This window comes from Pipistrellus kuhlii, unplaced genomic scaffold (genome assembly GCF_014108245.1).
Source record: "Pipistrellus kuhlii isolate mPipKuh1 unplaced genomic scaffold, mPipKuh1.p scaffold_m20_p_1, whole genome shotgun sequence".
Taxonomy (NCBI): Eukaryota; Metazoa; Chordata; class Mammalia; order Chiroptera; family Vespertilionidae; genus Pipistrellus; species Pipistrellus kuhlii.
Window position 1 is genome coordinate 73,985,755 of NW_023425404.1, and position 27,784 is coordinate 74,013,538.

Consider the following 27,784-nt stretch of genomic DNA (forward strand, 5'->3'; position numbering starts at 1 on the left):
TAGCCCCGGCTTAGTCAGAAAGGACATCTGGTCTAATTAGCATATTACCCTTTTATTATTATAGATGATGGATAAAACACACAGTAGGCTTTGATTTTAAGTCATGTTATAGAAAAATCATAAAAGAAAAAGTCCAGGAGAATCCAAGATGGCTGCTCGGGTAGGCAACTAGCCGCAGCCGCACACAACAATTTCAACAAAATACAACTAAAATATAAAATGGACATTACTCAGAACTACAGGAAAGTCGACTGACTGGAAATTCTACAATAAGAAGCAAGGAGAAAACCAGAAGGAAGCGCGGAGGAGCTGTAAAAGCCCAAGGTACGGAGACACGCGGTGCACGTGGAGAGGACAGAGCCGGAGAGGAGGGAGGCCGAGTGCCTGGCTGGCAGTCCCAAGCGGGAAGGAGAGAAAAGCTACGACTGTGCTGGGCCCAGCTCCAACTGCTCTGAACCCCAATTCTAGGCCAGACCCCGGGGACCCAGGCTCATCCATAGGGAGCCGGGCTGTAAGGCGGGACTCCAGGGAAGTGGCGAAAGGAGGTCCCGGAGGTGCTCACACTGCGTGCAGAGAAGGGCCGGCCGGCTGTGCCGCGGGATTGCCCTGACGGGAAGGAGACAGGGGCTCCAGACGGCTCTGAACGCCACCTCCAATCCCACTACCAACTGAACTGAACCCCAATACTGGACTCATTGGGGGAGAGCATAGACAGTTTGGCAGCAGGCGAAAATCGAGGGCACCTTTCTCTCAGAGGCGCTCGCAACAAGTACTGAAGGACCCTGAGTCTCAGGAGTCGCATAGGGTGGGGCTGACGGAAGCCAAGGCTGTAGGCTCCACCCTGAAACCCCGCCCCATCAGGAAAGCTGCCTGCGAAAATGCCTAAACCAAATAGATCACAAATGAAAGAAATGGAGGACAAAAAGCGACTGGATATAGAGTTCAAAACCACACTTATAAGGTTGTTCAAGAATCTCCTAGAAAAGGCCGATAAAATAAACAAGACCTATGAGGATATGAAAAGGGATCAACTAGAAATAATAAGGGATCAACAAGAAATAAAGAATACATTGTCTGAAATAAAAAATATTTTATGGAGTCCTAAAAACAGAATGGAAGATCGCAAGAATCAGGTCAAAGATTTGGAACATAAAGAGCCAGAAGACACTCCTCCGCAGACGCAAGAAGGCCAGAGAATCCAGAAAGTTGAAGATAATGTAAGAAACCTCTGGGACAATTTCAAGCGAACCAACAACAGAATTATGGGGGTCCCAGAAGATGAGAGAGAGCAAGATATCGAAAACATACTGAAAGAAATAGTGACAGAAAACTTTCCCCACCTGGTGAAAGAATTAGACTTACAAGTCCAGGAAGCGCACAGAACTCCAAACAAAAGGAATCCAAAGAAGACCACACCAAGACAAATCATAATTAAAATTCCAAGAGCAAAAGACAAAGAGAGAATATTAAAAGAAGCAAGAGCAAAGCAGGTAGTTACCTATAAAGGAGCACCCATACGATTGTCAGCTGATTTCTCAACAGAAACCATGCAGGCCAGATGAGAATGGCAAGAAATATTCAAGGTGATGAATAGCAAGAACCTACAGCCAAAGATAATCTATCCAGCAAAGCTATCACTCAGATTCGAAGGTCAGATAAAGAGCTTCACTAATAAAAAAAACCTAAAGGAGTTCATCACCACCAAACCAGAATTATATAAATTGCTGAAGGGGGTTCTTTCAGAAGAGAAAGTAAATAAAGATAAAAATTATGAACAACAAATACGTAACTATCAACAAGTGAATCTAAAAACCAAGGAAACTAAAAAAAAAAAAAAAAAAAATCTGAGGAACAATATTAACTGTTGAATATAATAGAATCAGAGGTATGGAAGGGGAGTGAACTGTTTATTCTTGGGGAAAAGGGGAGAGGGGGATGTGGGAAGAGACTGAACATAAACTGTGTACCTATGGATGAGGACAATGGGGGGTGGGGAAAGGGCAGAGGGTGGGGTGAGAAGCGGGGGGAAAGGAACATTTGTAATAATATGAACAATAAAAATTTATTTAAAAAAAAAATGAAAAAGTCCAAGTACTTCATGAAAGACATTTGTACTGCAGTCTTAGTACTTTGCTCTCCAAACCAGAAAATAATGTATCTCTGATACATTAAGCACAGGCTGGCTCCTGGAAATGTAAAAGCTGTAGTACTACTGTATTTTGATTAAAACCTGAAGGTGGCAGTAAATTCCTACAAGACTTAGTTGCTTAGTTTAAAATTTGTATTTTTCCTTCTGTTTATTCAAAACCGTATAGTGAGACTATAGTTCCATTTAATTGAAATGTGTACTAATTAAGATATGCTTAGGAAGAAGATAAAATTCTAAACAAGGATTATATTGTTATTACTATTTACTGACTGCAAAAAACTCACCATGTAAAAAGCTTAGGAACATTGCAACATATTTGTATGCTATAGCATTAATATAGAATCAAAGTATGTAATTAAATAAAAAGAAACTTTTAATACAAGTCAAAGTGCTCTAGCATTAAATAGACAGTTTATATTTGTCTATTGTAGGCTTTGTAGGCTTTTGTTTCTTACTTGCCCAATTTTATCCTCAGAATTTTATTTTACTTTTTATCCTCAACATTTTAAAAAGATTCTTTTAAAAAAATATATATATATATTATTGATTTTTTACAGAGAGGAAGAGAGAGGGATAGAGAGTTAGAAACATCGATGAGAGAGAAACATCAATCAGTTGCCTCTTGCACACACTCACACTGGGGATGTGCATGCAATCAAGGTACATGCCCTTGACCGGAATCGAACCTGGGACCTTTCCACTGAGCCAAACCAGTTTTGGCTTAAAAAGATTCTTGTATAGTTGTGTCTTTACCCAATAATCTACTTAACATAAATAGAATCTCTACATTATTAATCAGGAATATTCTAAGTGATAATTATAATACAAATAACAAGTCAAAAATATTAATTCATATTGGAGAGTGAATTAGTCTATTGATATTTTATATGAAGATCTAGAAGCAGATTATTTCATAGTTCCTTCTATAAGGAGCTAAACATTGTTATTGGTACATTGAATTATCATCATCATTATTATTAGTTGGTACATTGAATTATACCAAAAATTAAAGTGAGGTTTAGTGACCTCAGTCTATATGCACAAGATTATTAGAGCTTTGAAAATTAGAAAGTATATAATTTCTATAATATTTCTAGATGCAGTTAAGATAAACAGGTACTGCCTGGACAGCATGGCTCAGTGGTTGAGTGTCGACTTGTGAACCAGGAGATCATGGCTCTGTTCCGGTCAGGGCCCAGGCCCAGGTTGTGGGCTCGATCCTCAGTGTGGGGTGTGCAGGAGGCAGCCAATCAATGATTCTCTGTCATCATTGATGTATCTCTCCCTCTCTGAAATCAATAAAAACATATTTAAAAAAATAAATAGGTACTGTATGTAAATACACGAAGTTAGTTAATTTTGTTGAGCTAAATAAATGATGCTGGCATTTTAAGTATCTTCCTATGATGATGCTGAATAATTATCAGTTTAGAAATTAATATAGCTGATACGAATTTTCAAGATATTATTTATCCCACCACCACTTAATTTAATTTAATTAAATTTTAAGGTTGTATTAGAGTAATAAACTATTAATCACAATAAATGCAAATTTAATGTTCATAATTCCATATAATTTAATTTTTATTCTTTTTATAGCCATTTTTCTTAGAAATTTTACATAAAGACTGAAAGAAGATAGTCATGGGTTTGTTTGATTTTGACCAAGGAATAAAGGAATAATGTTAGAAGCATAGACATGTGTCATATTTATTCCAGAAATATTGATACCTATTCATAATAAAATATTTCTAAAAATGTTACTTTTAATATAAAAATATTTTCAATAATTGTAAATGAGTTCATTCATTTTCAAATGGTGTTTTAGATTTGCTTGTAATAGTTGAAAACTTTTTTGTTAATCCTCGAAAATGAGACTTAATTACGCTCTGGAGAGCAGGTGCCCATTGTACAGGATCACAGGTGGGGCAAGGGGCATAGCCTATTTATTTAGACCCTCCTCCAGTTCCTCATTGGCTGAGGACCCTTGGTCACCTGTTTCCTAATAGGCTGCCGAGGTCTTGCTGCCTCCCATTGGGTTATTTTTTAAAATGGGCTGTGGCCTTCTCTAGTCGCCTCCACCTCCCTTTGTCTAGAGGGGAATCTTCCTAGGACTAGTGCTGTCAGCCAGTGTGCGGCTCTCATCCTCTCCCCCACCCCCACATCCTGTTTGCTGTGAGGAAATTCAGCAGCTACCAGGCCACAGCTGTTTCTTTTCTGTGAAGATAAATCAGAGACATATTTCTTACAAATTCCCCCCTCTTTTTCTTACCCTGATTCTATCTTCATTAGCTGTTTTAAGATCTGTTGGCCGTCACCCACCAGAAACTCTTCGCTAGTGACATTTCTGTCTGTGTGTCTATAATGTAATTTTGGCTTTCTGTTTCTTGGGGACTTTAGTTTGCTCTTCCCTGGTTTATGAATAATAGGGACAAAGATTATGTGGGGAAGCAGAGATTACAGGCTAGGGGAAGTAAGCTATACAGGCAGGGTGGGGACTCCATTGTTTGGGCCACAAGGTTAATGTTTCCATGATAATGGGCAGTTTCTGAATGGGAAGGAGCCACATTCCAAGGGTGACTCCCAGCCTTGTCAGTTTGTCCTTTCTTTTAAGAGAAAGGGCAGTATGGTTAAGAGCATAATTAATATTTCCCATAACCATAACTAGTCCCCAGTGTTCTATTTTTCCTAATAACCCTGGGAGGAACAGACCGGTAGAAGTACCCTCTAGCAGTGAAGTGGGGGCACTCCTGTTTTTATAAAGGAAAGTAAAATAGTATTTTCACAGTAAAGCCATTAAAGGCTGGTGAGTTGTCCTGAGGATATTTTTTCCATTGATTTTTAGAGAGAGTGGAAGAGGGGAAAGAGAGGGGGAAAGGAGGCAAGAGAGACAGACATCGAGATGAGACACATTGATTGGTTATCTCTTGCATGAACACTGATGGAGCTGGGAATGAACCTGCGACCCAGGTACATGCCCTTGACTGGAATGGAACCTGTGACCTTTCAATGCATGGGCCAATGCTCAAACCACCGAGCCATGCTGCCAAGGCTAGCTGAAAACGTTTTAAAGTCTTATAACTGTAGATTCTGTATAATTTAGTGCTGTTTTAACTTATGATACTTGAATTCTTTTTTTTTTTCCAGTTGGAAAACATAAATGTAAATAGAATTCCCTTATGTCTCATCGCCAGCTTAAAACCTATCTATCAATGAAGTCTGCATTGTTTTTGTATTGACTAATGGTGATTAATAATGGCTGCCAGCAGAGGGCGCTTTGAGGTTTATATATTAGAATTCCAAACATTAGTGGCAGAGTCTAAACTGGATTGTCTTCAAACTTTTTCTGAGTAAAAGGCACTTCTAACATTTCTTTATTCCCTATGATTTCCTGTCTCATTTTACAAATTTCCAAACTGTGGCAAGGGATAAGACGCCATCTAAAAAAAAAACCCACAATAGTTTCCAGCTGACAACACAAAACAGGTGTGTGAGAGATGGTCCTGTATGACCAAACCTGAGGGAGGCAGGACACGTTCTGGATTTTTCCTCCCAGCCCCTTTCAAATTCCAGCACCACTGTCAGCAGTTCTCCCCCAGAGATCTGTATAAAACTCAGAGAGAAAAGCATGGGGTTTATCAGGAATGTAAAGTGCAGTGTAGGAAATATACTCAATAATATTGAAATAACTATGTATGTTATCAAAGGGGTGATCACTTCATAAGTTGTTAAACCTGAAACTAATATGATATTATATGTCAACTGTTGTTGAAAATTTAAAAAATAAAAAGAGCATGCCGCTTAAAAAACACTCTAATTTATTTATTTATTTATTTATTTATTTATTTATTTATTTATTTTAAATATATTTTTATTGATTTCAGAGAGAAAGAGGGCGCGAGAGAGAAAAATATCAATGATGAAAGGGCATTATTGATCGGCTGACTCTTTTTTTTTATGATCTCTTTTTTTTTCATTTTTTTAAATTAATTAATTTATTTTTTTTACATATTTTAATGATTTTTTTTGCCCCCCTCCCTCCCTCCCCCATATCCCCTCCCTCCCCATAGTTTTATGTCCATTGGTTGTACTTATATGCATGTATACAAGTCCTTCGGTTGTGATCGGCTGCCTCTTACATGCTCCACAGCCCTCAGCCTGGGATTGGGAATTGAACCATGACCCGCTGGTTCATAGTTCGACGCTCACCCATTGAGTCACCCCATGTATAAAACACTCTAATTTAGTTAATAAGGAAGTCAATACCAAATGGACAAGAGAAGGCTCAAGGGGGGACCAGTGCCGAGGGTGCCTCTGGATGACTGAGGGCAGTGATTTTTATAATTTTTGACAGGAACACATCTTAATACATAAGTGTGTATACACAATACAAATACTACATGTATACACATTTTAAATAAAATATCTTGTAACAGCATTTATCTTCCTAATCTAAGAAGGAGGTATATATAATTTTTAAATCTTTAAATATAGAAACTAAATTATAACAGGGATTTTTAAGGAACATGACAAACTTGATTTGGAACTATATATAGAAGAAGAAAAGGTCAAAATTAGCCAAAAACACTTCCAAAGACAGCTAAGGTAAGGAAGTACCTCCTTACCAGATATTAGAATTTTAAATAAAGATTTAGTAATTAAAATAGTGAGGTATTCATATGATTTCATTCATATGTACAATCTAAACAGCAAAATAAATGAACAAACAAAATAGAAACAGACTCAGACGGAGAATAGACTGATGATTGCCAGAGGGGAGGGGTTTGGAGAGCTGGGTGAAAAAGTGAAGAGATTAAGAACCACAAATTGGTAGTTACAAAATAGTTTTAGGGATGGTAACTATAAAATAGTCATAGGGAATCTACGCAAATAAAAGAGAAACATGCAAATTGACTGTCCCTCCACTACGCTCACCAGCCAAACAGGAGCAATTATGCAAATTAACCCAACAAATATGGTGGTGGCCATGGAGCTGGAGCAAGCAGGAGGCTTGAGTTGCCTCCCGTGATGGAGGAAGCCAAGTTTCCCACCCACACTGGCTGCCACTGAAGGAGTGGCTGGGCACCTGGGTTGCCAGGAGAGACCCAGGCTTCCAGCCCACCCTGGCCTCCATTCAAGGAGGGGCTGGGGGAAAAGAAAAAAGGAGGGCCTGGGAGCTTGGGTCGCTGGGGGTATGGCCAGCCTGAAAACGGCCCTCAGCCCCTCACCCAGGCTGGCCACGTTCTCATAGAATAAGAGTTCTTGCTGGGGTGCTTGGCCAGCCTGCAAACAGCCATTAGCCCCTCACCCAGGCTGGCCATGCTCCCCCGCCCACTTCCCACCCACCCCCAGCTGGGACCCTCACCCCATGGGGGTATGGCCAGCCTACAAACGACCACAGGCCCCTCGCCCATGCCACCCCATGCCCTAAAGCACATGTGTCAAACACAAGGCCCGAGGGCCAAATCCGTCCCGCCAGGCCTTGCAATGTGGCCCGCACTGCGCTGTCATCACTGCACTCCGCTGCGTTTCCATCACAATGACAGTTTATGACTGTTCAGTAAACCATTCGGCCCGCGATTTAGGCTGGATTTTAGATTTTGGCCCCTTCTCTGATTGAGTTCGACACCCCTACCTAAGGGAACCTCCACCCTGATCTGGGACACCCTTCAGGGCAAACCAGCCAGCCCCCACTTGTGCACCAGGCCTCTGTACTAAGGGTAATATGCTAATTAGACTGGGAGACCGTCCAGGAGACCTTCCGGACATTCTTCTGGTCAAAGCCATGGTGGTGGGGCTGAGGTAGAGGTGTTTAGAGGCCAAGAGGGGAGGGCAGTTGTGGATGATCAGGCTGCTGGGGGGGGGGGGGGTCATTGGGGGTTATTAGGCTGGTGGGGGGGCAGTTGGGGGCAAGAAGGCCATCAGTGGGGATCAGTTGGGATGGTCAGGACAGTGGGGGGCAGTTTGGAATGAGCAGGCCACTAAGGGGGCAGTTGGGGATGAGCAGGCCAGTGGGGAGGGCAGGTGGACAGGTAGTCAGGCAGGTGAGCAGTTAGGAGCCAGCAAAAGGGATGTCTGACTGCTGATTTAGGCCTGATCCCTATAAACTGGCAGTAGTATATCCTTCGAGGAATCCCAGATTAGAGAGAGTGCAGGCCGGACTGAGGGACACCTCCTCGCCCCCATGCATGAGTTTTGTGCACCAGGCCAGTAGTATAGTCAATAATACTGTAATAATTATGTACGGTGCCAGGTGGGTACTTGAAAGATGGGGGGAACATTTTGTAAAATATGTGATTGTCTAACCACTCTGCTGTACACCTGAAACTAATACAAAATAATATTAAATGTAAACTATCATTGAGAACTAAAATTAAAAAAAGTAAACAGTGAGATACAGGCATAGGAATAGATGAGCTTCATGGAACAGACTAGGGAACTCACGAGCACACTCACCATACTTGTGTGATGCTTGGTACATGGCAGGGAGGATCGTAGGGCACCGAGGAAAGAGTGGACTTTTCAGTAGGGGTTTTGGAAAAAATAGTTACCCATATGGGGAAATATGGACATGGGACTTCTACCTTTTATATAAATATCAATTTCAGTTGGAGAATTTTGGAAAGATGATGATGACAAGAAAAACTAGATGTGTAATTCTCTGCTGTTGTTCCAGAACATGGGAGGTTTGCAGACCAGCTCTCCTGATTGAGACTTGCCAGAGGCTGCATGTCCTTGTCTACCACAGGAGCCTCCAGCACCACAGGGTTTGCTGGATGGAAGCCTAGATGGCAGGGCTGCTTGTATTATAGCACAGCCCAGAGTTGCTGCTGCTCCTCGGGAGGACTGTAAAAACTGGCAGTGTTTGGCGGTATCTGATCTACCGCTTGGATTCCTGAACATGCACATTGTCTTAAAAATCTGAAAAGAGCTACTATCCACTGTGCCTCTTTCTTAGTGGTATGAGGTGCATGGTGTGATAAATCGTTCTTTACTTTGGATGGTACGTCTCAGAATACCAAGCCCCCAGTCTCACTCAGTTTGAAACTTCACTCATGGGGCAGGTCCTTGAATCATTGCAGAGTCTTTTACTTTCCGATGCACATGTTTCTCATCGGAGCATTTAGAGTAGTGCTTGCCCCTCTCCATCGTCTTCCCAACACCCCAGCTTGATTAACAAGATGCCGTCAATGTAACGGACATGCACAGTGTCCTGTGGAATGTCCACACATAAAATTCTTTTTGGCCTGGCTGGAGTAGCTCAGTTGGTTGAGTGCCATCCTGTGCACCAAAAGGTTGCAGGTTCGGTCCTCAGGCACCCAGGCAGGGCATGTATAAAGAAACCAATTGGCCGGGAGTGGTTTGGCTCAATGGATAGAGAGTCGTCTTGGGGACTGAAAGGTCCCGGGTTCGATTCCGGTCAAGGGCATGTACCTTGGTTGCCGGCATATCCCCAGTAGGGGTGTGCAAGAAGCAGCTGATCGATGACTCTCTCTCATCGATGTTTCTAACTCTCTAGCTCTCTTCCTTCCTCTCTGTACAAAATCAATAAAATAAAAAATAAAAATAAAAAAACACCACTGGGATACATAATTAAAAAAAAAAAGAAACCAATTGATGTTTCTTTCATCTCTCTCTCTCTCTCTCTCTCTCTCTCTCTCTCTCTCACCTTTTTCTCCCTCTTTCTAAGCATGTCTTCGGGTGAGGAGTTAAAAAAAAAAGTATTTTTACTATAATGTAACAAAGAGCAGGAGAATTACTATAACCCTGCGTCAAGACCATGAATGTATATTGATGGTGCAAATAAATGTGAATTAATTCTGATTTTTTTTTCCTGGTAAGGATTAAAAATACTGCATTTGCTAGATTAATGACTACATACCATATGCCTGAATTTGTCAATCTGTTTCATACACAGCACATTAAAATCATAGCACAGCAGCCCTGGCCAGATGACTCAGTTGGTTGGAACATTATCCCATTCACCAAAAGGTTGTGGGTTCAGTTCCTGGTCCGGGAACAAGTTTAGGTTGGGGGTTCAATACTCAGTCAGGGTTTGTACTGGAGGCAGTCGATAGATGTTTCTTTCTCTCCCTTCATCTCTATAGAATCAATAAACATCTCAGGTGATGAATAAAGTTAAAACCAAAGCACAGCAGCTATGATTGAGGCTATCACTTTATTAAGTTTATAGCAGCCCACAATTCTGCCATGATCTGTATATTTACAGACTGAACTGGTATATATCTTTTACCTTTTAAAAAAATGGTTTTATTTTATTTATTTATTATCCTAATATATAAAAAGCCAGGGGCTGTCACAACTGAAACAACTGGACAGATGACTGAACAGCAGGCTGCGTGGGGCGACCAGGCCAGCAGGCGGGTTAGTGAAGGACAACCAAATGACTGAACAAGCAGGTTGCATGGGGCATCCAGACTGGCAGAGAGGGCAGTAAAAGACAACCAGGCACGCAGGGGGTGGGGGGACAGTTGGGAGCAACCAGGCCAGCGGGGGCAGGGGGGAAGCAGTTAGGGGCAATCAGGCTGTCAGGCAGAGACAGTGAGGGGTGATCAGGCTGGCGGGGGGAATGGCAGTTAGCAGTGATCAGGCTGGCAGGCAGGTGAGCGATTAGATGCCAGTGGTCCAGGATTGTGAGAGGGCTGTCTGACTGCCGGTTTAAGCCCAATCCCTGGTTTGGATTGGAGAGGGTGCAGGCTGGTCTGAGGGGACCCCTCCCCAGGCATGAATTTTATACACTGGGCTTCTAGTTATATATATATTGCTTTTAGAGAGGAAGGGAGAGGGAGAGTTAGACCTATCAGTGATGAGATAATCATTGATCCACTGCCTCCTGCACACCCCCTGCTGGGGATCGAGCCTGCAACCTGAGCATGTGTCCTTTACCAGAATCGAATCTGGTACCCTTCATTCCATAGGCTGACCCTCTATCCACTTAGCCAAACCAGCTAGGGCAGAAGAGATTTTTATGAAGAATTGACTCATGTGATTATGGGAGCTGTGACGTTCCATGATCTGCCATCTGCAAACTAAAGACCCAGGAAAACCAGTCGTGTAGTTCTAGTCCAAGTCTAAAGGCCTGAGAACCTGGGGATCAGATTCTCAAAGGCAGGAGAAACCCACTTTGCAGCTTCCAGCTTCAACAAGTAGGCAAGAAGTAAAAAGATGCAAATGTCTCCTTCGTCTCTTTGTTCTATTTAGGCTCTCAAAGGATTAGATGAGGACCACCCACCATTGGTCTACTTTTTTGAGACACTGAATCAAATGTTGATCTCCCCTGGAAACATGCTCACAGACACCTCCACATAATGTTTAATCTGGGCACCCCTTACTCCTGAAGAGGGGCGTGGCACATACAATTAATCATCACAGGCAGATAACAATCCTTTTTTTTCTTTCTTTGACGACACTTAAATTGTTTCTGAGTGACTTCTTAAGCTTTTATGTTTTTAAGCTTTCATTTTTAGAAATTGATATCTGTTTATTTGGGTTTTGCACACTTGTCCAAACCACATTAAAAAAATATTACTAGTTCTTGAACACAATTTAAAAAAAAAATTAAGTAATTCAAAAAGTCTAAGATTGCTTATTATTGCCGTGAATGCTATACTTAACATGATTACTCTTTATATTTCCAGATCCAGCACTTGAACTTAAACACACCTTTACAACTTTTTTACTTTGTCAATTTTCTCTTCTAATAGTAAAACCATATAACCCTGGCTAGTGTGGCTTGTTTGGATGGTGCATGGTTCTGTACACTGAAGGGTTTGATTTCCGGTCAAGGCGCATGCCCACGTTGTGGGTTGATTGCTGGACAAGGTATGTGTGGGAGGCAACCGATCGATGTTTCTTTCTCACATTAATGTTTCTCTTTCTCTAAAAAAAATCAGTAGAATAAAATAAAAATAATAGTAAAACTATCTATTTAAAATTTTTTTGTACCAATTCTATTATAGTGTTTTAATTGTTCTACTAGAAAAATGTCACATTTTCTAGCATATTTTCTAAAAAGGACACTGAAAGTTTGTACCAAAACTAATTTGAAAGTCTTAAAAATCATAGCACTTTTGCTAATGGTGGAAACACAATTTTATAGTTCTCTTTATAACTATGAATTATATTACTATAAAATGAAACTATAAAATATTCAACATTAATTCTCCCTTTAAAGTGAAAAGGTTGATCATCACATTCTCTCTTCCTCCCTTTTTTTTTTCTTCTTTTTCTTAATTGTTTTCCAATAGCTTTTCTTAATTTCAGGTAAAGCCTTTGGTGCCATTCTGAGTGGTGTACAGATAGAAAAGATGTCTGAGTTAGCACATAGCAAAAAGGGAACCAATAATCGCGTTTCACTCAGGGTGTTGGGAACCATTACCCTAACGGTGACATGAATTATTGTAACATCAGAATTGCTTACTTTTAATTTAAAAAGACATCCAGGCTATACATAACTTCTTAGACCTTCAATGTCAGCATCTTAACTTGACTTTCTCTTTGTACTCTCCAAAGGAAAACAGCATCAGTATTACATTGCATTGTGGGCTTTTGTCCATTGTCTTTTGAACTTCAGTCTCCTCCCTGTTTTATCTTTATTTTTTCAGAATATACATGATCTTTTGGTTCTAATTCTCTCTGATTTTCTGTGCTTTCTATTTATTTCAACTTTTTTTTATAATAAGACCTCAATATATATTGTTTTCCTACCCTATCCTAGCCTTGAGATAGCTTATATGACAGTCATCTAATGACAACTACTTTTTATATAGCCCTTTGTGCCCCAAACTACCTTCTCTTAGTAGTATCTGCAAGAGAAATCAAAGAGAAAACTGTCCTTGTTCTTCTAAGGTAGTTTTTTTATTTTTAAAATATATTTTATTGATTTTTTCCAGATAGGAAGGGAGAGAAATAGAGAGTTAGAAACATTGATGAGAGAGAGTCATCAATCAGCTGCCTCCTGCACGCCCCACACTGGGGATGTGCCCGCAACCAAGGTACATGCCCTTGACTGGAATCGAACCCGGGACCCTTCAGTCCGCAGGCCAATGCTCTATGCACTGAGCCAAACCGGTTTCGGCCTAAGGTAGTTTTAAGGCTTTGGTTGTTAGTATCAGTCTTGTTCCACCTAACTTACTTTTCCCCTTTCCATTTTTCTATTTTATGTAGGTGTTCACTTGCCTTGATTATCAAGATCTGGTTACCCCCACACTTATCCAGTATAACTTTGATCTCCTTATTTCTAGATCCTTGACTTCTTCTTGGCAGTTGATGCCTCAGATTTCCTTAGCTAAACTGATCTGTTCCCCAACCTAAGGCTTATTCAAGTGAAGAGTCTGTGGGCTCCCTAAGGTCTGATTCCCAGACTGGCTTATTTTTGATCATCCACCCAAATGACCAGCTTTTGGACTCTTAACTTATTTCTAATCCTCACCTTTCCTCACACAACCACAGGTGGCAATTTTGTAAAATGTAAATTCCTTCTTGCTAGATGTGGATGTAGGATCCTATCAAATCCTCTCTAGGCCTTCATCTACCCTTGGATAATTCGACTTTCCCCATCCATTTGATAACGAAACCCTGTCAATTTTGTGTCCTAAAAATTTCTAAAGTGTATTTCCTCAGCATTAGGCAGGACTACATCAGTTACAAATTACTGAAACACAATTCCAAAGCTAGCTATGCAAAAGAGAATTTATTCTTTCCGTTACTAGAAATGTTGAGAGATTTTAAAACTTTGAAGTCTAAGCAGTCTTCAGAGCCAGGGAGGTCCTTCTATGCAAACAGTGTTATCGGGAACCTGCTGTGTAGCCTTCACTCTTCGGCAAGCAGAGTTTTTTATGGTGGGAAAGACCTCACTGTAGCTCCAGGCTTACACAGTGCTGACAGCACATAATCTTTGGGTAAGGACACTGAGGCACAGGGTGTGAAGGACACTTACTTGGCAGGATTTGAGACTTTTATCTTGTATTATTGATTAGATAAGTGAACCAATACATCATTAGAAGTTATATTACAAAGTGAAAATTCAACCCATAGAGGTGAGCTAAGTAGAAAAAACACACACTCCTTTTAATTAGACAGCAGGTGGGAAAAGTATAGTCAACAGTATCAAATACCGTCTTGAGGATGAGCAGAAAAACACTATAAAGTGTTGATTGAAGTGAACATGGAAGTCAGTGATGAATCTGACAAGGGGGGTTTTGTTGAAACTCATAGCCTGCACGTGGTGGGTTATGAAATGGGAAGGAGATGAGACAATGAAGAGGAGCAGAAAGAGAGGGAGCTCAGAGGAAGGGAGATGTTGGAAGGCTGATGGGAAGGAGCCAGTAGAAAGGGGCAGTTTGAAAATATCGGACAGAGCAAGGTAACTTGGGAAGTCACAATGCTGGCCACCTATTTCTCTGAAACAGGAGGGAGAAAAAGATATTCATATACAGATAAGGCTTGTTTATTGTTCTAGTGGCAGGAATTTGAGGAATCCCTCTGATGGCTTTTGTTTCTTCCTGAAAATAGAAGTCTAATTTCTTCAGATTGCCCACTGAGTGATTTAGCAGGGTTGGGAGAGTTTGTTGTAGAATTTTTTCTGTGTGTGTGTTGTAGAATTCACAAGTTAGAGAAAAATAGAGATTTTTATCCGTGCTAGAGAGATGTGAAGAAAAGGGAAGTAACATGATTAGAAAAACATAATTCTGAGTTCCTTTTCAGTGCTGTGAGCCCATTTGAGGTTGATGGCCATAAAATTATAGTAGATTCATTCCTTTACTGTGATTTTTCTCTGGCCAAGCTCAGAGGATAGTTGGAGAAAAGACAGAGTGGATTTTAGCCAGGGTTAGAAGGCCAATGGGACAATGGAATTTAAGACGTTGTAGTCACTAGGTAGTTTTTCTGCCTTTTTGGACAACATTTTCCTTTTATTCCATGCATACCTGGTATTGGCTTTATTAAGTAATACTTGTCATTTTTATTTTCTTAGAAAATTCTGTATTTCATATATATTATAAAAGTTTTAGCTTAGAGTCATAGGTAGAATTTATAAAGAAGAAACCCTCCATATCTATGGTTATAATTGTCATTTTGTTACTTTTTGTATATATTTGTTCTTTTTTTATTATCTGGAGGTTTCATTTTTCTCGTCAGAGAACCTGTTCTTAGAATTATTATTAAAAAAATATATTTTTTAAGAGTTGTTTGTTTTTACCCAGAATAACAACTTCCACCATTTTTTTAAAATGCGCTTTTGACCTGGTGGTGTTTTTTATTTGATGGAATATGAACATTCATTTATAAACAGGAATCAGAAACTCAAAAAAAAAAAAAGAGTTGTTTGTTTTCTTTTTTATTATTCTGCTTTTAGTTGTTGTTGTTTTGTTAATCCTCACTCGAGGATATTTTCCCACTAATTTTTAGAAAGAGTGGAAGAGAGGGGGAAGGGCAGAAAGAGAGAAACATTGATGTGAGAGAGACATGGATTGGTTGCCTCCCACACATGCCAACACCAGGGATCAAGCCTGCAACCGAGGTACATGCCCTTGATCAGAATCAAACCTGAGACGCAGGGTGACATTTTACACACTGTGCCAAACCAGTTAGGGCAGAATTTTAAATTTCCCCCGTTTTTAGGCCACTGTTAGGGTTGTTCGTGTCTTTTCTTTTTCCTACATTAGATAGTAGTCAAATGTCCTCAATGACACTTTGCTGATGTCTTCCACAACCATGGGATTCAATTAATTTTCACAGGATTAAGTTAAATCTTTATTTTAAATTGAGATGCAATTGACATGTAACATTATATTAGTTTCAGATGTATGACAATGATTTGGTATATGTATTTCATATGAAATAATCAGCACAATAAGTCTAGTTAACATCACCACACATAGATACAATTTTCCCCCCTTGTGATGAGGACTTTTTAGGTCTACGTACTCTCTTAACAACTTTCAAACACGTATACAACATGGTATTATTATGAATACTTAGGTATGTTTTTATTGATTTTAGAGAGAGGGAGAGGGATAGAGAGATAGAAACATTGATGAGAGAGAAACATTGATTGTCTGCCTGCTACATGCCCCTCATTAGGGATGGAGCCTACCACCCGGGCATATGCCTTGACTGGGAATCAATCCGGTGACCTCTTGGTTCATGGGTTCATGCTCAAGCAGCCACACTGGCCAGGCTGGTATTATTATTTTAGTTTCCATGCTGTACATTATGTCTCCATGCCTTGGTTATTTTATATCTGGAAGTTGGTAGCTTTGATCACCTTCACCCATTTTACTTATCCCAAACCCCTCATCTGGCAACCACTAATTTTTCTCTGTATCTATGAATTCTTTTATTTTTAAGATTCCATATATAAGTGAGAGCATACAGTATTTGTCTTTCTCTGTCTGATATATTTCACTTTGCATAATATCAAGTTCTATCCATGTGGTTTAAAATGGCAGGATTTTCTTCTTTTTTATGGCTGAATAGTATTTCATTGTATATAAGTGCCACATTTTCTCTATCCATCAGTGGACACATAGGTTGTTTCCATGTCTTGGTTATCTATATATATCTATATGAAAGCCTAAGTGTCTGTCCAACTGTCCAACTGTCCAACTGGTAACTGCCCCGTTCATGATGCACACTGACCAACAGGGGCAGATGTTCAATGCAGGAGCAGAAGCCACAGGCATGGAAACATGGAACAGAGTGATAAATCTCAGAGGGAAGGAGATGAGGGGGGAGGGCAGGAAGAGATTAACTAAAGATCTTATATGTATACTAGAGGCCCAGTGCATGGATTCATGCACTGGTGGGGTCTCTTGGCCTGGCCTGCATCCTCTCACAATCCAGGACCCCTTGGCAGATATTGGAGAACAGTTTCAGCCCAATCCCCACAGGACAGGCTGGATCCATGCACAGCATTGTAAATAATGCTGCAGCAACATGAGGGTGCAAATATCTTTTTGAGGTTATGATTTCATTTCTTTGAGGTCAATACTCAGAAGTGGAATTGTTGGATTGCATGATAGTTTAATTTTAATTTTTTGAGGAACCTCCATATTTTTTTTTCCATAGTGGCTGCACCAGTTTACATTTTCTCCACGAAATGAAAAAGTGCAGGAGGGTTCTCTTTTCTCCACATCCTCGCCAACATTTATTATTTATCTTTTTCAAAACAGCCATTCTAACAGGTGAGGTGATATCTTATCCTGGATTTGATTTGTATTTCCCTGATCATTAGTGACGTTGAGCACCTTTTCATCTATCTGTTTTCTTTCTGTATGTCTTCTGGGAAATGTTTATTCAGATCTTCTGCCAGTTTAAAAATCAGATTTCCCCTCACTTCCTTCCTTCTTTCCTTCCTGTCTTCCTTCCTTCTTTTTTTTTTTTTTCTTTTCTTTTTTTGCTATTGAGTTATATGAGTCCTTTAATTTATTTTGGATTTTAGCCCCTTATCAGAAATATGATTTACAAATATTTTCTCCCATTCAGGTTGCCCTTTCATTTTGTCGATGATTCACTTCGCTGTGCAGAAGCTTTTTAGTTCGATGTTCCACTTGTTTATTTTTATTTTTGTTGCCTTTGTTTTGGAGTCAAATTCAAAAACAATCATTGTTAAGACTAATGTCAAGGAGTTTACTGCCTATGTTTTCTCTTAGGAATTTTATGGTTTCAGATGTTATGTTTAAATCTTTAATGCATTGTGAATTGATTTTTGTGTGTGGTGTACGATAGGGGTCCAGTTCCATTCATATGCATGTTGCTGTCTAATTTCCCCATTTTTATTAAAGAAACTATCCTTTCCCCATTGCGTATTCTTGGCTTCATTGTCAGAAATTAATTGACAAAATATAAATGAGTTTATTTCTGGGCTCTATTTTGTTCCATTGGTCTCTGTGGAATTGACTTAAACTTATAAAATGTGATAATTTCCCTTTATATTTCATAAAAGGAATTAGGAATTTATTAAATTTGCCTTAGTTAATTTTGTTTAGGACTTCTATGTATGGCTTTTTCCACTCCCAATGAATCATTGGAAAATTTTTACACATTATATTTTAAGGGTTAAAAGGCTGTACTTACTGAGGGAGGCATATGGGACAGGAAGATGTTAGAAAGTTCTATTTTGTGGTTTCTGAAATTGGAATTAAGAGCTTATGTTTGAATTGTTGTCCAGCTAGCAAGTCTGTAGCTTTGGGTATGGCCTCATTGCACAAACTAACTGATATGAATACAATAGACCTGAGGCGGTTAATTTTCTTTCTGAAAAAATGTTTTGGTGGAGTGTTAGTGAGTGGGTGGGATAATGGCACATGTGCATTTTTGTACATTACAATGGGGAAGTGCCTATCATTATGGCCTGTATGAAAGGCTGTTTGGCAATATCAAAAGCCTTAACTATGCACATACCCTTTGTTGCAGAAATACTGCTGCTAACAATGTATCCTATGACAATAATGCAACTGAGAGGACAAAAATATATGTATGAACATAGATATTTATTACATCAGTGTTTAGGATAGAAAAATAAAAGTAATATACATTTTTTATAATAGTAATTTGTATAGACTTTGAAATAGCTATATAATAGCTGGTGTATTATGAAGGTATTTTGTAGAAACATGTAGGTGTGTATGTGTATATATAATCTATACTTAAAAATGTAAAAATCTAGTACACCTAAAACCAATACAAAAAAATATTGAATGTAAACTGTAGTTGAAAAATAAAATTTACAAAACACACCAAAAAACCCTTTAACTCTAGACAGGAGTTAGGGTAGCAGTAGGATAGGAATGGCTCACTCAATTTGAGTAATTCGAGTGAAGTTCAATATAAGAATTATTTATAAGGAGTAGGGAGGATACAGAGAAAAAAGAAAGAATAATATAGACCTTAGAACTGACAAGAGGGTAGAGGATAAGATGTACTTACCACTTCTCGGTCCACCTGAAAGGGCCAAAGGAAGAGGTTGTATATGGGATGGCCTTTTTGTAGGGTTTATGGCTTTTCCTAAAGGGATGTACACACACAGAGAAACTCTACATTATGGTTGTTGGGAAATGAATATCTTGCTTCTCTTTCCTTCCTTCCCATACCCTCTCAACAGTGTTTTTCATTCACTGAGCTTACCCAGAAATCAGACTAAAAGGGGATTCTTTGATGTGGTCCAGTTAGATCAGTCTCTAAAGGCACAGAGCAGGATTGAGAGTGGATCTGAAAGGGCAAACAGAAAATATCCAGGTCAACAGATGCAGGCCAACATGTTAATTGAAGTTTTACAGGGCAGTGGGATTATGGGTTGATATAGTTGTCTTTTTCTTGGAAACTAAAAAATATATTTCTAAATTCCAAATAACCCATGGGATAAAAAATAAATCAAAAGAAAAGTTAAAAAGGATTTTGAATAGAATTAAAACGAAAACACAACATCAAAACTTGTAGAATATTACTGCTAAAGCAGTACTTAGTGGGATATTTATAGCACCAAATGTTTATAGCATTAGAAAAGAAGAAAAGTCTCAAATAAATTATCTTAACTTCTACCTTAGAAGACTAGAAGATACACAAAATAAAAAAATAATAAAGAGAAGAGTAGAGATCAATGAAACAGAAAACAAAATCAGTAGAGAAAAATCAATGAAACCAAAATCTGGTTCTTTGAAGAAGTCAATTAAAGTGACAAAGCTCTAGCCAGAGTTATCAAGGAAAAAAGAGACCAGACACAAATTATCAATAAAAGGAAGAAAAGAGGAAATCACAATAGGTCTTATAGCTATTGAAAGGATAATAAGAGACTATTAACAACTTCATTTATGCCAATATGTAACAACTTAGATGAAATGGAAACATTCCTTGAAAGATACAAACTACTAAAGCTCACTCAAGAGAAATAGATTACCTGAATAGTCCTACACTACATCTATTAAAGAAATTGAATGTGTGTTTAATGTAGTTAATGACCTTTCATAAAAAGAATTCAAAGCCCAGATGGCTTCACTACTGACACTACATGAACACTTCCAGAAAATTGAAGAGGAAGGGATACTTCTCAATTCATACTGTGGCATCAGATTACTCTGATGCCAATAAGATTAAAAAAACCCCCTCAAAACTATAGACTAAAACAAAATTTTGGCAATAAAATACAACAATATATAAAAAGCATACATTGTGACCAATGGAGTTTCATGCAGAGGTAAAAGATTAGTTTAACATTTGAATGTCAATCAATAAAAATCAGTGTATTAACAAAAGAAAAGAAAATCCATATGTTCATCTCATTGGACACATAAATAACACTTGACACATAAATAATCCAAAATCCATTCTTTTTGAAAATTGATTTCAGAGAGAAGAAGAGAGAGAGAGAGAGAGAAATTGGTTGCCTCCTACACATGCCTGGACAGGGGATTGAACTCACAATCTGGGTATGTGCCCTGACTGGGAATCAAACTTGCCACCTTTTGGTGCACCAGATGACCCTCCAACCAACTGAGCCACACTAGCCAGGACCCAACATACATTCTTGATAAAAACAAAAAAACAAAAAAACAATCAAACAAAAAAAACCTCTCAGCAAACTAGGAATAGCAAGGAATGCCATGAACTTGACAAAGAACATCTGTGAAAAATTTAGAGCCAACATCATCATAATGGCAAAGACTCAATGCATTGCCTCTAAGATCAGGAACAAAACAAGGATGCCTGTTCTCATCATTTTTATTCAGGTTTTATTGAAGGTACTAGCTAGTGCAGTCAGGCAAGAGAAATAAATAAAAGGCACCCAAATTAAAGGGAAGAATAAAAACATTTTTGGCAGATGACATGATTATTTATGCAGAAAATCTGGTAGATTCTACAAAACTAATGCTAAATGTGACTTTACCAAGATTAAAGAATATAAGATATTCAACTGTACTGTTTTATCATATGTATTATATTATACTAGAGGCCCATTGAACAATATTTGTGCAAGAATAGGCCCCTGGCTTCACTCCCAGCCAACTGAGAGCCAGCCACTTGCTCCCCACCCCAGATGCCCAGGGGCCGGCACATTTCCACCCCTGGGCTGCCCAAAGCTGGCAAGTCCCTGCCCAGAACAGCAAGTCCCCGCTTCCCTGCTGCTTGGGAGCCGTCCCGCTCCTGGTTCGCCTAGAGGCCCCAAGTCTCCACTCCCACTGGAACAGCAAGTCCTCGCTTCTGTCTGGAGCACCACTCCAGTAGCTCCCTCCAATGCCTCCCTTCCCCTCATAGCAGGCTTCACAACGCTCTGGCGTGCATATGCAAATTAACTCCCAACTTGTTGGGTTAATTTGTATACTCACTCTGATTGGCAGTGAGCATAGCGAAGATACGGTCAATTAGCATTTTTCTCTCTTATTAGTGTATATAGATAATATAATCAATTATATTTCTACAAACTAGGAATGAACAATTAGAAATTGAAATAAATAATACTATTTATATAGCTTCAAAAATATGAAATGCTTAGGGATAAATCTGACAGGAGATGTATAACACAAATACCAGCAATTGCAAATATTACTAAGATAAATTAAGGACCTCAGTAAATGGAAATATATACCCTGTCATGGGTAATTAGACTTAATATTGTTAAGATGTCTAGTGTCCCTATGTTGATCTACAGATTCAATACAATTGCAATAAAAATCTCAGCACATCATTTTATAGAAATTAATAAGTTGATCTTAAAATTCATATGGAAATTCAAAGACTATAGAATAGCCAAAACAATTTTTAAAAACAAAGTTTACGGGCTAATACAACCTTTGTTCAATGTTTATCAACAGTTATCAACACTGTGGCCATGGGGTAAATAGATCAATATAATAGATAAATAGATCAATTTTACAGAGTTTATAGTCCAGAAATATACCCACACTTTCATTCCAGGAAAATAACCTTTTTAAGAAATAGTTCTGGAATAATTGGATAACTATGAGGGAAAAAAATAAACTTTAATCAATACTTTGTACCATATATAAAAATTAACTGAAGATGGCTTATAGAGCTACTATTAAGTCTAAAATTATAAACTTGAGAGGGCAAAACACTCAAGAAGATAGTTGCTTCACTTATGACTGCGAGGCAAAGATTTCTTACATATGACAACAAAAGCAAAATCTACAGAAAAGCTTGATAAATTGGGCTTCATTAAAATGAAAAACTTCAGCTCTTCAAAAGACACTGTAAGAAAATGAAAAGATAAGCCACAGATTGGTAGAAACTATTTGCAAGGCATCTATATATATATAAACCCAATGACCAACCGATACTGCGGAATGACCAGGATGACCAGAATGACTGGTGGCTATTATACGCACTGTGGCAGCCAACCAGCCGGATAAGGCAGATCACCGCCAACACCCCTTTCAGGATAGGGGGCCAGCCGGCCAACCGCCTTAGCTGGCAGAAATTCGGGGTCTGGGGACCTTGGAGGTGCTCAGTCTCAGGTAGCACTAGCAGGTGGGCTGCCAATCGGAGGGAAAGCGAGCCAGGGGCGCAAGATCCCCCGCCAGGCAGGGCCCTGAGCAGCGTGGGTGTGGCCGGAGCTGGAATCCTGGCAGAGTGGGGGGCTGCAGCCCTGCGCCCTTTTGTCCTTGGCCTTGGAATTCTGTGGATAACCAGAGTACTGGCTACCAGCATGTCAGAGGTCAGCCCCACTTCAAGAGAGAGGACATGGCGGAAAGTGGCAAGGCCACAGCAGAGATGGGAAATGCTGAGGCCATCTTCAGGAAACACAGCTGTCATGATCTTCAGTATCTACCCTGTTTCTCCGAAAATAAGAGCGTCTTATATTAATTTTTGCTCCCAAAGATGTGCTAGGTCTTATTTTCAGGGGATGTCTTATTTTTCCATGAAGAAGAATACGGTACACATTTATTGTTAAATGAAAATAAAGGAAATTTATTACCTGTATACAGTATGGTAGTACGGTAGTTGTCAACACAAACCAGACAAACTGTGAATCCTACAGTATCAAGAATTTACTCTTTTATTCAATGACAATCATGTCATCATCTTCTGGAACATCATCATAACAATCCAATTCCTGAATTTCCTGGTGAATTTCTTGTGACTCCATTTCTTTCAGAATCAGTGGACCAAATCTCTCATGTTTAGCCTAGGGGGGGCCTTATTTTCGGGGGGATGCCTTATATTTCACCCAGAAGGAAACCTGTAAGTAGGTCTTATTTTCGGAGGATGTCTTGTTTTCGGGGAAACACGGTATGAACAGATAATCTTTGGTCTCGGTTCTACAGAAGAGGAAACTGAGACTCAAAGAAGGGAGCCTTCACAGCACCTCACCTGCACATCATGTCCCACTTCTCAGACCGGACCCTGTGCAGCATTGTTTTTCTTGAAAGTAGAGGATCCAAAATGTTTTTAGATCTTTGCTATTTTAGGCAGGAAAGAATTTAGCACAGAGAATTGGTGCTTGGGAAATCATTGGAAAGCTGGAGGAGTAGGTATTAGGCTGGGCCCCCAGGAAAGACTCCCTGGCCGGCGGGAGGAGCTGCCCCCTCAGCCACAACTGAACTCTAGGACACTCTGGCACAGCTGTGACCCTGGGATCACAGGTGCCCACCAGTTCCCACAAAACAGGTCACTGGGCACTGCCTCTGCCACAACTGCCTGTGCACAGCCTGGATTCTGCTGCAGAAAACCTCCACATCTCTGCAAACAGGACCACCATCAGCAAACATGATCACCATCACCAAAGTGCGGGAAGATGCCTCTGCCCCACTTCTGCCTTCAAAATACTGTGCAAGCACATCCAATTGGCAGAAACAAATTCATATCCAGAAACCTAACTGCAAAGGAGTTGGGCAATTTCAGACTTTCATCTAGGAGTGAGATCTTGCCAATGGTATTGATAAAAATGGGGGCTAGCTGGTGGGGCTCAGTGGCTGAGCGTTGATATATGTACCAGGAAGTCATGATGTTTCCCAGTCAGGTTTGGGCTTGATCCTCAGTAGGGGCATGCAGGAGGCAGCTGGTCAATGATTTTCATCATTGATGTTTCTTTTTATCTCTTCTTCTCCCTTCCACTGAAATCAATAAAAAAATTTTTTAATGGGGTCATGCTGTGTATATGTTCTATAATGGGTTTTTCACTTCGTAGATCACTAATGTCTTTCCTGTTAAAACCATACTTAGAGAACATTATTTATTTATCATTCATTTTAATTAATCTCAGAGAGAAGGGAGAGAGAGAGAAACATTGTTCTGTTGTTTCCTGCACTCACTGGACTGGGTATTGAATCTGCAACCTGGGCATGTGCCCTGACTGGCAATTGATCCACCACTTTCTGGTGTATGGGACGATGCTCTGCTAGTATCCTGACCCCAAATTCTAGCCTTCAGAACTGTGAGAAAAATCAATTCTGTTGTTTAAGCCACACAAATTTATGGTGTTTTGTTATGGTTGTCTGAGCTAATTAATCCTATCTAATAAAAGAGTAATATGCAAATTGACCATCATTCCAACACATAAGATGGCTGCCCCATGTGAACACAAGATGGCCACCACTAGATAGCCAGCATGGGGAGGGCAGTTGGGAGAAACCAGGCCTGCAAGGGAGGGCAGTTGGGGGCAATCAAGCCAGCAGGGGAGAGCAGTTAAGTGACCAGGTGACCAGGCAGCAGAGGAGGGAAGTTGGGGGTGTCTGGGCCTGCAAGGGAGAGCAGTTGGGGGGGACCAGGCCTGCAGGGGAGGGCAGTTAGGGGCAAACAGGCTGGCTGGGAGCAGTAAGGCATCAATCAGGCTGGCAGAGTAGTGGTTAGGGGGTGATCAGGCTGGCAGGCAGAAGTGGTTAAGGGCAATCAGGAAGGCAGTCAGGCAGGTGGTTGGGAGCCAGCAGTCCTGGATTGTGAGAGGGATGTCCAACTGCCCATTTAGGCCCGATCCCACTAGGTATGGGCCTAAATGGGTAATCAGATATCCCTCAAGGGACCCCAGATTGGAGAGGGTGAAGGCTGGGCTGAGGGACCCCCTCATACCCCCATGAACGAATTTCGTGCACCTGGCCTCTAGTCCTATATAATAAAAGCCCAGTGACCAAATGGCAGAATGACCAGAACAATTATGGCCCTTCGCCCCAGCAGTCCCTGCTCCTAATCGGCCCCCATCAGGGTGGGTCAACTGGACCCCACTAGTGCGTGAATTCATGCACTGGGCCTCTAGTATATCTGCTAAAACAACCCAATTTAAAAACATGCATAAGATTTAAACACAGACATCACCAAAAATATATACAAGGCATCAAATAAACACATGAAAAGATGCTCAACAACATTATTCATTAAGGAAATAAATGCAAAGTAAAACCATAATGAGTGCCTCCACACTAGCATTGGGACGGACATCGGGACTGACTGGGTGTGAGCCCACAGCCACTTCTGTTGCTATATGAGGAGCAAGGCTGCGATGACGAGCAGCGGCCACATGGTCATGGGCCAGTATCGCTCTAAGACGGGTGCTTGGAGACCACAGTGGAGCAACAGTGAGCCTACTGAGCGGTGGCAATGGCAGCCTGGGCTGAGGCTCCCCACCCACACACACACCCTCTAGTTTTTATATAAAATGTTAGTTTGGGAGGCACAGGAGCTATGGGACAAGTACTGGGAATCTATAAGGCTGACTGGTACCATAGCTGAGGAACTTTCTCTTAGTAACCCCTAAACACCATTCCAAGTCACTTACATCAATGTCCTGACACTGGGCTTGGACTGTACCTTTCCTACCAGAAGTACCGGATGCTGGGCCCCCTGAAGCCTGCAGGCTGAGTGGCCCTGTGCACCATGCAGACTGAGCTGTCCTGTCCCTGAACCGGATACCAGACAGGACAGGACTGACTTCCAGCTGACCAACTGGGAGGACAGAAAGGATGTGCCCCCGAGGCTGGCCTGGCAGGGTGCTGGGCCTAATCCTAGCCCCTTCCTCATTCTTGGGCATCTGGCTGGGTGGCCATTTATAAGCCCACTACTGGGCTTCAGTTTTCTCATCTGAAACTCAACCATGAAGATGGACAGTCTTTTCCTGCTCTTTGCACTGGAGGCCAGTGACCAGTGATGGAGATGTTCCATCCTCAGCACTGGGCCCCGGCCAGCCATCCAGTTCCAAGCCCCAGCCCCTTAACACTTCTGTGGGCTGGGCTCTGGACCCATTCTCTCAGAGCAGGACCTCTAGGGGAAGTACAATATCTTCTTTTATCATTGTATTAGTGGCCTGGTGTATGAAATTCGTGCATGGGGCGGGAGGGGGGGGGGAGTCCTCAGCCTGGCCTGTACCGTCTCCAATCTGGGACCCTCGAAGGATGTCCTACTGCAGGTTTACAGGGACCAGGCCTAAATTGGCAGTTGGACATCTCTCTCACAATCTGGGACTGTTGGCTCCAGCCGCTCACCTACCTGCCTGCCTGCCTGATTGCCCCTTAACCACTCTACCTACTGGCCTGCTCACCCCCAAATGCTCCCCTGCCAGCCAGATCACCCCCAACTGCCCCCCCACCCCCCGCCCACTGGCCTGTTCTCCCCGACCTCCCCTCCCCACTGACTTGCTTATCCCCAACTGCCCCCCTGTTGGCCTGCTCACTCCAAACTGCCCCCCCGATCACCTCCAATTGACCCCCACTGATGGTCTGCTCACCCCCAACTGGCCCCCCTGCTGGTCTGCTTACCCCCAATGGCCCCTGCCGTCCCATTCTGGCATGATCACCTCCTGATGACCCAAAGTCCTAGCCCCTCCTTTTCTTTTTCTTTTTTCTTTTTCTTTTTCTTTTTTCAGTGCCTCTTTGAGCAGAGATCAGGGCTACGGCTACAAAAACTAACCCTGAATCCTATCATATTATTAAAAAGGTTTTGGATGCTGAAAAAATAAATAAATAAAAAATAAACTAGAGGCCCAGTGCACAAAATTCATGCACTGGGCCAGGGAGATGTGTCCCTCAGCCAAGCCTGCACCCTCTCCAATCTGGGGCCCCTTGAGGGATGTCCTACTTCCTGTTTAGGCCCGTGTAGGTGGGATCAGGCTTAAACGAGCAGAATTTATTTATCTTCTACAATTGAAAAAAAAAAATACACAGGGTTTATGTATCTTATATAATTGAAACTTTGTAGCCTTGAGTGGATGCCAGGGCAGGTGGAAAGCTTGGCTTCCTCCATTGCCTCCTGCTTGCTCCAGCTCTGTGGCTGGCTGCCATCTTGGTTAGGTTAATTTGCATACTCACTCCTGATTGGCTGATGGGCGTAGTTTGTGGGTATAGTGGAGTGAGGGTTAATTTGCATGTTTCTCTTTTATTAGTGTACCTTAGAGGCCTGGTGCACAAAATTCGTGCATGGAGAAGGGATGTCCCTCAGCCCAGTCCTTTTCACTAGAGGCCAGTGACCGGTGATGGAGAAGTTCAATCTGGGGCCCCTTTAAGGATGTCTGGGACCCCTTGAGGGATCCCTTGAGGGATGTCCAATTGCCCGTTGAGGAATGTCCTTGGTTTCTTCCATTGTCAGAGAAAACCAAGCATCCCTCCTGCTCTCTATGGCAGCATCCATCTTTGTTGAGTTTATTTGCATATTTGCTCCTGATTGGCTGGTGGG

At 41.0% G+C, this 27,784-nt stretch overlaps 1 long non-coding RNA gene across 1 annotated transcript; it reads left to right on the forward strand.

Moving 5' to 3' along the window:
• Positions 1 to 7,034: 7,034 nt before the first annotated feature.
• On the forward strand, positions 7,035 to 27,420 carry LOC123652237. The gene is made up of 3 exons (XR_006741499.1): positions 7,035 to 7,127; positions 8,190 to 8,193; positions 27,403 to 27,420. It is a non-coding gene; the product is annotated as an uncharacterized LOC123652237 (long non-coding RNA).
• Positions 27,421 to 27,784: the final 364 nt, after the last annotated feature.